Below are 14,042 nucleotides of genomic sequence, written 5' to 3'. Positions count from 1 at the left end.
GAATAGATGTAGATTTTCTTTTTTAAAGAGACGACAATCTCTTTAGTCATTTTATTTTACCCCATAAGTTATTTTTGCTGCACACATTTATCTTACTGCACGTTAAATAAAAAAACAACCAAAACAAGGCAGCTTGCTAAGAAAAGTAGGTTTTCAAATGATAGAATTTTGTGCAGTGTTTACGGGTTCCCTTGTTTTTTAAAGCGCTGAGGAAGCAACAATGAGTTTCTCCAAAGGACTAACGAGAAAATTGAGTTTTTTAAGATTTTACCGCACAACGGATTTTTGAATAACCACTTAGTGTCAAAAAGTCTCAATAGTAATGCGTCAGATCTGGCAAAAGGCCTGGCATTGCGGAGAGATCTTTTGTTTGTGGAAGTAAATTAAAAATGTGAAAATAAAAGTACAACCTGTGCAAAGCATATTGTGGTAAACTCTTGTTTTAATAGCAGTAAACTGACCCTACAAGTGAAAAAGAGGCCAAACCCCTGAGACTTCACATTAACCGATTGGTGATTGGATTTTATGGAAAATCTCGCATGGCTGCTTTAGGGATTTGCGTCAAAAAATGCTTCTATTTTTGTGTCTTGTGCTCTCTTATTTTGCTGCTTCTACCCTTGTCCATCTGTTTGCCAGTCGGACAACCACCAGTGCTGAAGCCTGTACCTCTTTCCATTTACTCTACTGATAAGCCTGCAGCTTTGATAAGAGATTTTCTGTGGTTTGTTACAGCATTGCTGTCAGTTTTGCTATTTGTGGAATTTATGGATTTACTGTACAATTACTATATTGATTTATTGTTATGCCTCAAATGTCTTGTGTGTGCATTTACGCTGATGTTTTCTGAGTAAAGAGAAGACATATGGTGCACATTCTAGGGTTCGATGGTGCCAACATGCCAACACAAGACATTCAAGCAAGAATGCATTGGCCAAATAATGCATGTTTCTTTAATGTTTGTCTTTAATGCACATGTGGGTTTTACAATACTGCATGTATATAAATGAAAAAAGAAATTTAAGAGCCTATAGTGTGGGTGTAAAGAATTTATGAAAAGTGAACCAGGCTTTTACAAATGCCTTTTTTTTGCCTTAAGAATAGTGCTGTATCAAATATTATTTTTCTTTACAGACCTCCATTTATTCTCTCTGACAGCTGAAGTAGTGAAAGAACCTGCTGACTGACACAAAGCTGAACACGACAAAGACAGTAGCACACAGGAAAAGCAGAGATGTTGTGTCCTGGGGTCTGACTTGATTGTAAAGGACCAACCAAAGACACACACACACACCCACACACACACACACACACACACACACACATGGAGCCTAGACAGAGTTTTGTTGTGACTCTGCAGATCTGTCAGTGCAAGCGAACTATGTGCCAACTCCCTGCTGGTGTTCCCCCTGTCTGGGTTGGCAGTTATCCTGTTTTGCCTTCTGCATGCAAAAGCATGAGGAAATGGAGAAACAATAATTTGTATTTTCAGTACAGATAGACAGAACTGTGCTGTACCTATTAATATTGGCATTTCATTCCACCTTTAATGTAACATGTCTTTATGTGCACATTTCTTATGTCTATAATCCAATTATCGTCCTTCTGTTCTTCTTGGCACTGAATCATTTTAGATGACCTTCCAGTACAGTGATTTACTCGTCTTTATTTTATGGGTTTTTTATGCTTTGTCTCACCAGAACATTCATAATTTTCTTTTAATCCTTTGGCTAGTTTCCTTTCCATTGCTTGATTTTAAACAGGAAGAGATGACATGACCTTTGGCTCAAATGAAAAAGTGGTTTATGTCTATGGAGATGATGGACCTCATGTGTCTTTTCTTCTACAAATTGCATCGCAAGTATTGTATGCACACTAACATGCATCCCTGAGCATTTCCTTTTAATTCTCAGCAACTTTCAGTAAATATCTGCAAAGACAAATTATAAATTCTTCATTTTCTGCCTGTCATTCTTGTTATGTAGCAGTAATTGTCTGTCTATTTAAAGCAGCACCAATAGCAGACATAATAGTGACTGAATGAATGATGTTGAAATGATGTTTGATTTGGAAACACCAGTAAAGCAATAAAAGGTATTCAAAAATGCAAAACATACAAAAATAGGCAAAATATCTAAGAATTTTAACAACAAGCTTTTTTAAATGATGTTCAGCACTCACTGAGACCAGGTCCCCACTTATTGTTAACTTTTTTTAGGAACATTTACTGATCATCTTTTAAAGACCCCCTCCGATCATCCTTTGATCCCAGTGGTCTTTTAAAGGGCTTATATCATGCAAAACAAAGCTTTCAAGTGTATTATAATGTTAATTCCTCATGACCCCCCCAAAGTACATGTACGTGCACATTCATTTCTGCAGAAGTTTGGATATTGTTCGGCAGTAGTTCCGTAGAAATTCGCCTCTGAGTTGTGGGCGGGACAGTTGGGACAGAGCAACCCGATCTCCACTTCCCATCACCCATCTGTTTACGCTCCCTCCCACTAGTTTACATCTCCTCACACGCCCAACCTAACATGATCGGCGCAACAAAAATGGTGAGGAATGTTGGAGCTATCCAGTCGTACAGTTTTGAGCCAGATCCCAGCTCAGACGATGAAAACAAAGATATACAGGCATCTAGTCATCTGCAAGTGGATGCATCAGAATGGAGCTGAAAAGGGAGCTTGTAGCACATCCATTGTATTTTTCTAAGTCACAATTATGCTCTTTCAAATTGACATTTTTTCCTCTACTCCTGATTCTATTTAAATAAAGACGTACTCAGAAATGCTATTCTTAGCTTAATTTTCTAATGACCTCCATCATGAGAAAACTGCCACAAGAATGTTAAAAACACAATTTTTATCGGAATACGTCTTTAATAGGCCTTCATGTTAGAGGTGTGAGCCATCATCTTCTCTATGCACAGAAAGACACAGATAAAGAGAAATTAGACGATAGTTTGGCTTGCAGTTTCAGGTTAAACTGTTCAGTATATTGAGGTAAACAAGCAAAATTTTAAGTGTCATGGTTTAAGCTAAAAAGTGTTGCCAATTTACACATTTTCGCTCAGTGTTTTTCTCTAACCAGTCACCATCTTTGGCAGCCAAGGGAAAATACAATCCTTATTGCTGGGGCTGCCATCATCCCACTCTGCACAACACAGCCCACAAAGGATCAGCTCCTTGATTGTTGCACATCAGACACTGAACTATTTTCAATATTGCAGTTCTAAGGAGCTGGGCCACCAAAAATATTTTCACATTTGGGAGATCTCATACACCCTGCAGTGTGTATTTCTTGAATCGTGAAAGAGGAAGGATAACTGAAAAAGAACTAAAATATTCCAAATGACAATGCATGAAAAGTAACAATTTATTGTCAGGAACTGGTGGTGGAGAACTCAAAATGCAGAAGATTTGGCTTGGTGGCAGAAATTCAAACATTTTTTAAAAGAAACTTGAACGAAACCAAACCCATGGCAAAATAAAAAGGTAGGAGCACAACAGAGCAGATTACCTGAAAACTAGACGTGTATAGGCTGAGGGCAATTAACTGAGATGAAGACAGCTGTGGATCATGATTAATCTAGAACTGGTGTGAATGACAAAGGGGAACTAAGAACATGAACAAAACATAACCAAACTAAACCACAGAACCCTTACATCAGGGGTGTCAAACTCATTTTCACCGAAGGCCACATCAGCACAGTGGTTGTCTTCAAAGGGCCAGATATAACTTATACATGTAACTAAATGTAATGAAAAATAAATGTAACTACTCCTTATTGTTAAACAACTAATTATTTATTATAACGTTTTAAAGTGACAATTACTGTTGCATAGAAAACATATGTTTGCATGTTACTCTAGCATAAATCCTTTTAAATTGTGTCCACTTATTAAAACCCACATAACTCTATTAATGAAAGATCAAATTTAATAAAGAAAAATAACATAAAACTGAGCTGGAAAGAACATGTATTACACGCGTAACATTTTATAAAAAAAAGGCTGCGCACAGCCTTGCATCCAAATGATGGTTTGATGACTACAATTAGTCTGCATACACACACAAGACCTGCAAACATTGAATAATTACAACAGGAGCTACACATAAATAATATGTTATCAAGTAAAGAAACATTTTATTTTAAGAAATTAAAAACTTTTATGCTCTCGCGGGCCACATGAAATGACATGGCGGGCCACATTTGGCCCCCGGCTCTTGAGTTTGACACATGTGCCTTACATTTATTATTTAAAAAAAAAAGTAAAAACATTTAATAGACATAAATACATAGTAAAAATAAAATGTCTTTGGTGTTTTTAACATGTTCTTTTATTTTATTTTGCCTAAAAGCGGCGTAATCATAATAAAAAGACCACTGGGAGTGCTTTGACAAAAGATCAGAAGATGATTGGAGTGGGTCTTATAACAATGTTGGAGGGTGTATTTAAAGTCTGTGTGAAAGGTTATTTGAGAAAGCTTTTTTACATTATTTGGCAGGATTGTTGATTTCATTCCAACTTCTGCTTGGCCACACCCCTGTGCCACCACAATGAATCCCAGCTACCCTTGTCTGCCAGAGCTGCTTTATTATTGTGCTCCAAAAAAATGGCATAAGACAGTTTTCACGACCCTGTTTTTGCTTTGTATTGGAGTCTGTTTGTTGTTTTGAAAAAAATTTTGGACCAAATTAAATAGGAGTGACTTTGAAACAAGGCTCCCTTAGTGATTAAATGTCTGCATAGACAGAAAGACCACAGATTTCGTGGTTTTGCTCTTGTTTGTTCCACTGTTTTTGTTTGTTTGTCTGTTTGAAAGAGAGAGAGAGTGAGAGAGATAGGGAGTGAGTGGAAAAGAGAGGGAAGCCTTTCAAAAAGCCTCTGTGAGATGTGCAGCAGCCTCACAGCTGGTTGGCCTTTCCAGTGTGCTGGATCAAGGTGAGGAGCGAGACAGTTTCCTTTCTTTTTTTTTTCCTCGCTGGGAGCCTCATTTGTGCGAGTGAGCCAGCGGTAGGAGCAGGTGCACAGTGGAGCGTGCTCAGTGTCTGCATGTTAGTGCTGCCTCTCAGCTCGGGGAAGAAGCCTTACTTCAGGTATCTATACACAGCCACATTGTGCTGCTTTTACTGTTTGCATTCTATTTTTTAAACAAAAAGCTGCTGTTTTATGTCATTGTGTATGTCGATGATCTGAGCATGAATGGTAGTGACTGGTGTCTTCTTTAATTTTGGAAGCATTTTAGTGGTTGTGTGAGACAGACGAGGGGGTCCCGTGTGACAAAATCAGCCAAATGTTTCCATCCGTTCAAGCACGCTCCTGCATTTGCATTAAGATTTTCATTTGGAATTTCCATAAACTCAAGCTTAGATGGCAGTTCATGCTCAGCGTTGCTGAAATGAAAACACAATTCCAAAACTAAGAGCAGGTGCTCGTGTTTGTGGTTAAGACTGGCAGGGCGGAGGTGCAGTGGGTGTGTTGTGTCCAGTTTGTAACAATGTGGAACCTGAGCTGACTGCTTGTGTGACACGACTCTTCTCAGACTAATAGGAAAACAATAAAGGAAGGTGTGAGTAGTAAATGTAGTAAATATTAAAGAGTCTTTCATAGAGATGTATGATATTTGTACTTGTCTTGAGCGACTAGCAATGACAGATTGGTTATGTGCCTCTCCTGTGATTTAGTCTTGCTTAGAGTCTTGGTGCTGGTTCTGAACGTGTTCTGAATGCTAGAGAAAAGCAGAACTGGTTTAGACAGGGGGTGGGGAAAAAAGAGACTAAAAAGGAGGGGATGAACAGAAATGAAGCCAGACGATTGAAACAAAGCATGAGGGCAAACATAATAGCTATGTTAAGATAAAATAAAGGGTATCTCCTGGAAAGCGAGTTGTCAAACATATTCTTCCAATATTCATTTTTGTGAGGTGCAGCTTTTTTTTTGGTAAGAAAAAAAGGGTTCAAGGTATGAAAAGCGTCATTCTTCAACACAAGTGTTTGTTTGTGTCTTTATATATATTATTGGAAGACACATGACAACTTGTGTGTGACTTTATCAATAGTTCAATCCACTGTTGGGCAGTGCACATATAACTTACATAAAGTAGATCTCCAGGAGAGGACATCAAGAGCAGAATATGTATCAAATATCAAGTTTGTTTTTTGATTTTACTTGTATGCACTTTTAAATCTTTTAAGCTACATTAGTGGTTTTGATATGAAAGTGATGACATTTCTACTTAAAGCTCAGTTAGAGATTTTATTGGATTGTAATCACTGATCTTGGGTAGATCAGCTTAACATTGAAAAGTGGATTAGTGCTTTTCCAGCCCTGAGATGAATTAAGTGTTGAATTGAAGGACGACATTTTCCATTTACCTTTTTTTTTAATTTTTAAAGAAAGAATAAGATAAAACATACATATTGCTAAAAAAAATAGCTTTCGTAGAGGATTTGTACAATTTTCCCTTTCTGTGTTAATCCTGAAAAAGCTCTGAAATGAGTTATTGTTCCTCTAATCAGTAGGAGAACACTAAGTTGACTTGTAAATTACCTCCTCATGTGGATGTACTGCAGTTGGTGTGTCTGGTTTAGGAATACATGTGTTGATGTATGGACAGCTCTTTTCGAAAATATGGCAAAAAGTGTGACGAGCTTCCATTGTCAACTATTTGGTGCTTTTAGTTTTTTTGGAATACACATTCATTTGCTCCTTAGGCAGTTAAGTGTTTCTTAGTGCTTAAATAATGTCACTGTGTAGTATGCATTCAGCTGAATTATAGATGCTGTCATGTTCCTCTCCACTGTGATGCACCTTATTCAGGATGGATCCCACCTCTCGCCCAGTGAGAGCTGGGATGGGCTGCAGCTGAACCTCAGTGAGCCACAACAGGAACAAGTGGGTTTGGAATATGACCAAACAAATGAACGTTTCCCCTCTATGCAAATAGAGCTGAAAGGATGGACATATGCTTTTGTTTTTGTGAAGTGCAGTATCTATTTGGGAAGTGTAGTGCAGGTTGGTACTATTTCAGAAAAATTCACGCAAGCTATTCTTAACCTCTTCTGGCTCACTTTACATGTCACTCATAGCCTTCATGAATCTCTGTCAGTCTGTGGTTTTCACAGTCTTTGCACATTCATTGTCTCCATAAGTAGGGATAAATATGCCTCCATTTCAATAATCTAAGACATTTTTAGCTAACAAGATTGTGGGAAATAGTGTTGACTTTGCAATGATTGGTGTGATGATATCAACTACTTATATGAGGAAAATCTAGATGTTTAGAGTCTTAATGGCAAGGGTTATTTAATATTCATACATCCCTGTGTATGAATGCTTTCTGAAGCTGTCCTTGAATTGTTGTTAGATAGACCTGCACAATAAATCCTTTATTTTTTAAATTTATTGTTATCATGATATCAAGCTGTGTGTATATCGCAAAAGTCGGCGAAGATAACAATAAATGGTAACGTGCTAAAACATCTTATGGCAGCTTGAAGTATTTAACAAATCAAATAAATCCATTTATGCATTTGACCAATCGGATGAACCCCTTTTATGTTAGATGCTCGCCTCCTACGTAGACGAGGGTCCTTTGGAGTGTAATTTAAGTTATGTCGATTTTTATTTAAATTAAAGTGTTGCAGTGAAATAGGAATTATGTATTTAATTGTTTTGCTGTTTGTTCATGTATCGCAAGTTATATTGTCATCCCAATATTTTTTACTAATATCGCGGTCGCAATTTTCTTCATATCGTGCTGCCCTACAGTTAGACTTGTTTCATGCCTGCAAACACTTGTTTTTTTCAAAGAAAAGAGAAATTCTCCTACTGCAGACCTGTCATAATTTTAATGATGAATGGGAACTAGCATTTTTTGAGCAGTTAATTCAATTCAATTTATTTATATAGCCCAATATTGCAACAGTTGTCTCAATGGACTTCATATCATAACTGAATGAGATGAAACCACTCATAAAATACAATAAGGATCGCTCAATACATGCTAATAAAATCCCCAAAAAGAAACATTTTAAGGCCAAAAATTTAAAGACAGTCCTTTTTTTTTGGTCTGTGTTTTAGAGTAGAAAATCTTTGGTTATCCAGATTTTATTCTTTAAAGGAAAATTCTAACCCAAGTAAAATTCCAAGGGCTTTTAAATCTGAGTTGGGTATCGACAGCTTAGAAAAAAAAAATTGATCAAATTATTTTATCTCACGCTGCTACCCAAAGGAAACATTTATATAGTTTGTTTCTTTCCAGCTATTCCTGTGATTGCGATCAGCCAGTTTTATAACATTTTGCCAAAGTTACCTTATTCTTTCCCTGACTATATGAGTACTCAGTTCCATATCAAAGAATACAGATATTAAACACAATTTTCTGCAAACTCTGCCTGTTTACAATATCTACCTCACGGTTAAGATTTGCACAGAGTTTTGAAATATTCTGATACAGACGCATGCTGTGTTCATGCACCAATGGACTGCTGCTAAGCAGCATCTGCAAAAAAAAAGGTTGCTCATACTTTATCTGCATTTCTGCGGCACGACTCAGATGGTGAGGGGAGGTTGGGAGACTTAGAATGGCTGAACCTCCTTAAACCTCTTGCCAGTATGTTGTTTTTAAAGTGAAATAGTGGTACACCCTCTTTACCAGATCCAACCATTATTTTTTTGCAAAAAAATGACAAACATCCATCAAATTACATGTTATAGTTAAAATATAAAGCTTATGTACATTAATTGATATAATTTTCTCTTTATTTGTGATTACAAAAGCAACCTGTAATGTACTTGAAATTCCTATAGTTTCTATTTAAACTTGCAGGATGAGAAAATAATTAATGTCCTTAATAGAAAATGAGGCCAGGAAGTGTCTTATCAAGCAGCAGACCTGGTAATAAAGCTGTTTTTTATGATCATATCCATTCAAATGTAGACCAACTCACAAAATTAAATTAGGCATAAAAGATTAAACTATGGGGATTTCACACCAACAGGACTTTTTATTTGTTATTGCTCTTATTTCATGTTAATTTAAATAAAATACATTTTTAAAAGGTTGGCTCAGTTTAAGCTTAGTCCAAGTTTAGTTATTTGTACACATTTTTTTCAATAACTAGGATGAGTATCCCCCTTCCAATAATAATAATAATAATAATATATATATATTTGTTCTGCAAAATGTCATATCAAAGGCAAATCCATCCATGAAATAAATTCATCTTTAATTATCTAAAGTTTTGTTGTTTATACTGAAAAATGTGGTAGAATATGTTCTACCAAACTAATTCAATCATTCATTTAAACATTATTTCCAAAATAAAATCACTATAATGAAAAAAGATTGGACAGTAAAACAGTTTTAGTTGTAGTTTTAATATTGAGCAAAAATACAAGACACAATTTCCACTAATAGATAAATGGATGTATTTTCACATGTATGTAAGCTACTGTGAATGAAGCAATGGTCAGTGGTTTTGATTTATTAGGGTAATTAAATGACCCTGAAACCTAATAAACAATGTCAGATGTAACATTTATAACTTTGCGCTTAGAAATTTGGGAAAAAAATAATGACGCATGAAAAATCTCTTATAAATATAAACTAATTATTATCATTTTATATAAGCAGACTGCATGTATGAATCAATATTGCATTGTAGGTTTTGGAATGCAGCAAGAGTTCAAAAAGCACACCAGCACTCTTTCTGAGCCGCTCCACTGTGAAGCTGCAGAGGCAGCAATCGCAGCCCTGGATCTGGTTGTTACTTAAAGTGTAGTGTTGTGTTCAGAGCTGGTTGAAGCTGTGAGCCGTATCAGCATGATTTTAGACGGGCACTGTCTCGTTTCTGGATGACAGGCTTACTTGGCAGCACGGTAACCAGCTCAGCTCAGTGTCTTGCCACACCCAATTTGGCCATGACAGAAAAAAGTGAGGAAAAGCCCTTTAACGTACAACTGTTATGTCTATCGATTACCTGTTTTCTCCCTTCTATATTTGATGAGAAGCTGAACCCTGTTATATCCTAATTGGCCTCTTGGTTGTGCTGGTTTTTCTGTGTTCTTTGGCTTTTCAAGAGTTCCTTCTGCAGTTCAGCAATTGTAGTCTTGGTGTAAGCAGTTTTCTTCATCTTGCTGTCTTGGATTCATTCTGCCGTTACTCACCCTCATCCTGTGATGCTCTCCTCCCCTTCTCTGATTTCAGCTCCTCTACTTCTGCCTCTCTCTGTCTGTGGAAAATCGTTCCTCTTCATTATTTATGGAGATTGGCTTTGTTGTGTAGCTGTCAGGTGCAGCAGACGACAGTTGCTTCCCAAGCATTAATTCTTGCTCAATGCGATGCACAGAAGCTCTCTGAGGTTTCCCCCGTCTAAGGATTGTGCTGACGCTTGTATTTGACATGCCCTTTGTTGTATGTGAACATGATTCCCCTCCATCATACATCATGTTACCTCTCAGAAATGCATCATCAGGGTAGTAACGCACGTAGCAACTGGCTGGTGAAATAATGTAAAAACATTAAAAAATAGCTACAAGCATATGTATGGTATGGGCACAATAAAAGAATAACTGATAAATACTAGCATTTAGAAAAAAATAGGTAGACAATAAACATTTTTTAACTGCAAACATGGGTAGTCATATATAAATAAATGTTATTGTCCGTATTATCACTATATATTGACGAAGATGAACATGATTGTTGATGATTGTGAATTGCAACTATGATTATTATATTGTCCTGAGAGCAAAATTATAACTTTTTTATTTTAAAAGGCTAAGCTTCTGTCTGCTCCTTTTCAAACATGTTGTGTTTTTATTAATTCATCTTCTTAACCGTTTATTCCCTTTCGGGGTCACGGGGTTGCCGGAGCCTATCCCGGCCACTTGGGCGTAGGCAAGGGATACCCTGGACAGGTCGCCAGTCTGTCGCAGGGTAGAATATCCTCAATCACACATCCATTCACTCTCACACTCTCTGTTGTGTTTTTATTGTTGTTAATTACTACTGCTATTTGAGTACCTGTAATATAGATTGTATTCTGATTATTAACATGTTTGAAGCTAATTTAATTTAAGAAAAATGTCTGCTTGTACTAGCACGTATTAAATATGTCCCATCTTCTTTGTGGGAGAGGTTCTGCAGGAGAACCTGGATCTTGCCATATGCGGTCTCAGTATTGATCAGCGTAAAGGCTTTTACACAGAACTCTACTGAAGCACAGCTTGACACAGCTGGCAGGAAAAAATAGAACAATGAGTTACGTTATTGAGTATAGAGGTCGGGGCTCTCAGAGTAAAAGAAAGAGGGTCGAAGAAGTGATATTAACTTTCTGAGGTTTCCTGCCTGTGAATCACAGTATAACCTTACCTTGGTGTAGGTATAAATATCTCCCTAAAATGTTGGTTTTACTCCACATGGGCCATTTTTAAAATTCACTTTGGTTCCACCACAAGCGGTTTGATAATGCATAGATAAGAATGAAGGTTACAGAGGATCAGGGATTCAATTTTGCAGGGTATATACCAAATAGAAATAATGGGAAATTTTATAAAGTAAGATTAATACTTATTTTTTGGGGATGTTTGTGCAATATAATAAACTAAAATGTCCTTAATCCACAAAATGTCATTGTGCTCTGAGAGGAGAAATGGTTGAGAGTGTTATATTGTGTGTACACAACCTGTATTTTTTAATTTATTTGGATCATTTGTATATAATCAATAATATAATCAGGGTTGAACCCTCTACTTGTTCGGAGTTATGCTTCAGATTAAGATATAAAAAAACTAATATTCTAACAGAAATGGCTCTGTAAGTGTGGTGTAAGTGTTGTTATGCCATTGTTTACTGAAAAAAGAATGACCAAAATCTAAGGACAGCACTCAAAAGCTGCAAGGAGATATGAAACTTCACATTGCATTCACTTGTGGCGTATAGGTGAGTCTGTTCCTGTTATGGCTGTACACCTGGGGCACATTCATTTTGCTTGCAAATTGCTGTTCCTGTGGGCTCTGACTGAATGACTAAACAAGGAAGTGAAACTTTCATGTTTTGAAACTCATAAGTAATGACGGTCAAAATCTAGCTGCTTCTGACTGGCAGAGTAAAAAAGTGATAACAATTACAACCAAGTTTGTGAAGAAAGTACACTATTACATTTGAGGAAGTAAAAATCATATTGGTTCGAAAAAATAAAAAATTCTCTGCTTGCATTCCTAACTGGAGAAATGATTTGGAAAGAATTTGGCACCACTATTTCGAAGAAAACCACATTAAAAAAAAAAAAGGTTTTGTCTGCAATAACTATAAATAAATTGGAGATTACTGCATTACTTCATTGGATAGAGTATCTCCATTACAGTGTACAAGCTTATTTCTTTATTAGAGAAAACAAATGAATAAAAAAGTATTTTAGTGGTTTAGACTGATCAATAAATGTGATGAGAGCTCATAATTTTTGTTAATATTAAATTCTAATTTTGTATTTGATTTAATTTATATTTGGACAATTTACAAGACAGGGGAAGTAAATAAGGAAAACTATATAGAGAAATAAAAGGGATTTTCTCATTTCATTGCTTTTTCGTTAAATAGCATTCTTGCTTTTTAGTTGCTCATGCATTTGAGCTGCTCACTAGCTGTAAATCAGTAAGTAGGTCATTGAAATGCAATGAGTTCCTCATACAAATCTGACCTCACACCCATCTCTGACCACCAGGGGCGCTGTTTTACTTTTAGTACATTCAGCTAACTGAACAATTTCATACCTCCAGTACAGCATAGTAAATTTGTTATGAGTATTTTCTTTGTTGATGATGATCTGTAGAAACCCAGATAAAACCTACAACAATAAAAATGTATTGTTATTAAATCCTGCAAATCCAGCTTAAATCCCTTTTATAGAATCCACATTTTTATTAATATAAAATACTAAATGAAAACTTGTTAATGCACAGAAAATTGATACAAAATTGTACTTTGTAAAGAGTTATTAGATACTTTGATTAGAAAAAAACATTTCCTAATTGGTTTAATAAAAAAAAATGGCAATGAACAAAATTGTATGATCCAGAGTAGAACATCTCTGTACATCTGTGTGTTGTCATGCCAAGATATCTTGATTAATATCGAAATTCATAAGGACAATACTTGAAAGTTGCAGAGAGATATGAAACCTCCAAAGATCACATGTCATACAATTGTGGTGGAAGTGAGTCTGTTGTGGCTGTACACCTGAGGCTCATTCATTTCGTTTGCAAATTGCTGTGCCTGTGGGGTCTGGCTGAATGGCTGAATGACTAAATGAGGAAGCGACACATTTATGTTTGGAAATTGATGAGTAATGACCGTCTGAACTTTGTTGGCTCCAAACAAATGACAGAATTCAAAACTGCTGGTACACATTCTTCTTCAGCACAAGAGTATGGTTCATGGTTTATCATGGTTAAGTAAACGACAGGATAGGCATCATTACAGTTGTCTCTCGCTGTGTGTATATTGTACCATAGACAAAAACATCTACCGGTAGAAATGGTACAAAAGAAATATAGACGTTAAATTAAGGCAAGTGTGTTGCCAAAAATGAAAAACTCTGTACATATTAGAATTCCACAAAAAACTTTCATTAGACAAACTAGAAAACATTTTAAGGTTGTTTACATGCAATTGAAGTTGATCGAAACTTAAGTAATTTCTACTAGTGTAGACATTTTTTTGTATGTTTTATTATGCTTTACTTCAAGAGGCTAATACTTAGCTGAAAGAAGTGTGTTTCAAACATGGCTAGCAAAAGGCAGATTAACATAAAAGAAACAGATCATTGTGTCGCAAAGGAAGACAGGTGTCATGAATTGATACCATTACTTTTTGGTAACTTCAGTTATTTATGTGTATGACAAAACATTACACTGAATGCTAATATAAGTAGAGTGTAAGTTTTAGGTAGATGGCAGTGAGAAACACGTGTTTTGCAAGTCATTTGAGACGTTATCTGATCTAACAATGCAGTACATCCACAAACCCCACAG

At 36.2% G+C, this 14,042-nt stretch overlaps 1 protein-coding gene across 4 annotated transcripts in view; it reads left to right on the top strand.

Annotated features, from left to right (window-relative positions):
- mctp1 (multiple C2 and transmembrane domain containing 1) overlaps positions 1 to 14,042 on the top strand; it is a 142,574-nt gene that overhangs the window by 28,506 nt on the left and 100,026 nt on the right. Inside the window, exon 1 of one of the 4 annotated variants that reach the window (XM_020706014.2) lies at positions 4,883 to 5,101. The exons of the other annotated variants lie outside the window; for them this stretch is intronic. The gene's annotated coding sequence lies outside the window, so the exon portion shown is untranslated. Of the gene's footprint in view, positions 1 to 4,882; positions 5,102 to 14,042 lie in introns of those variants that run through there. 4 annotated transcript variants of the gene reach the window in all.

The sequence above is a fragment of the Oryzias latipes genome, chromosome 9 (genome assembly GCF_002234675.1).
Source record: "Oryzias latipes chromosome 9, ASM223467v1".
NCBI lineage: Eukaryota > Metazoa > Chordata > Actinopteri > Beloniformes > Adrianichthyidae > Oryzias > Oryzias latipes.
Note: the sequence above shows the minus strand (reverse complement) of the source record. Positions and strands in the feature narration are given on the sequence as shown.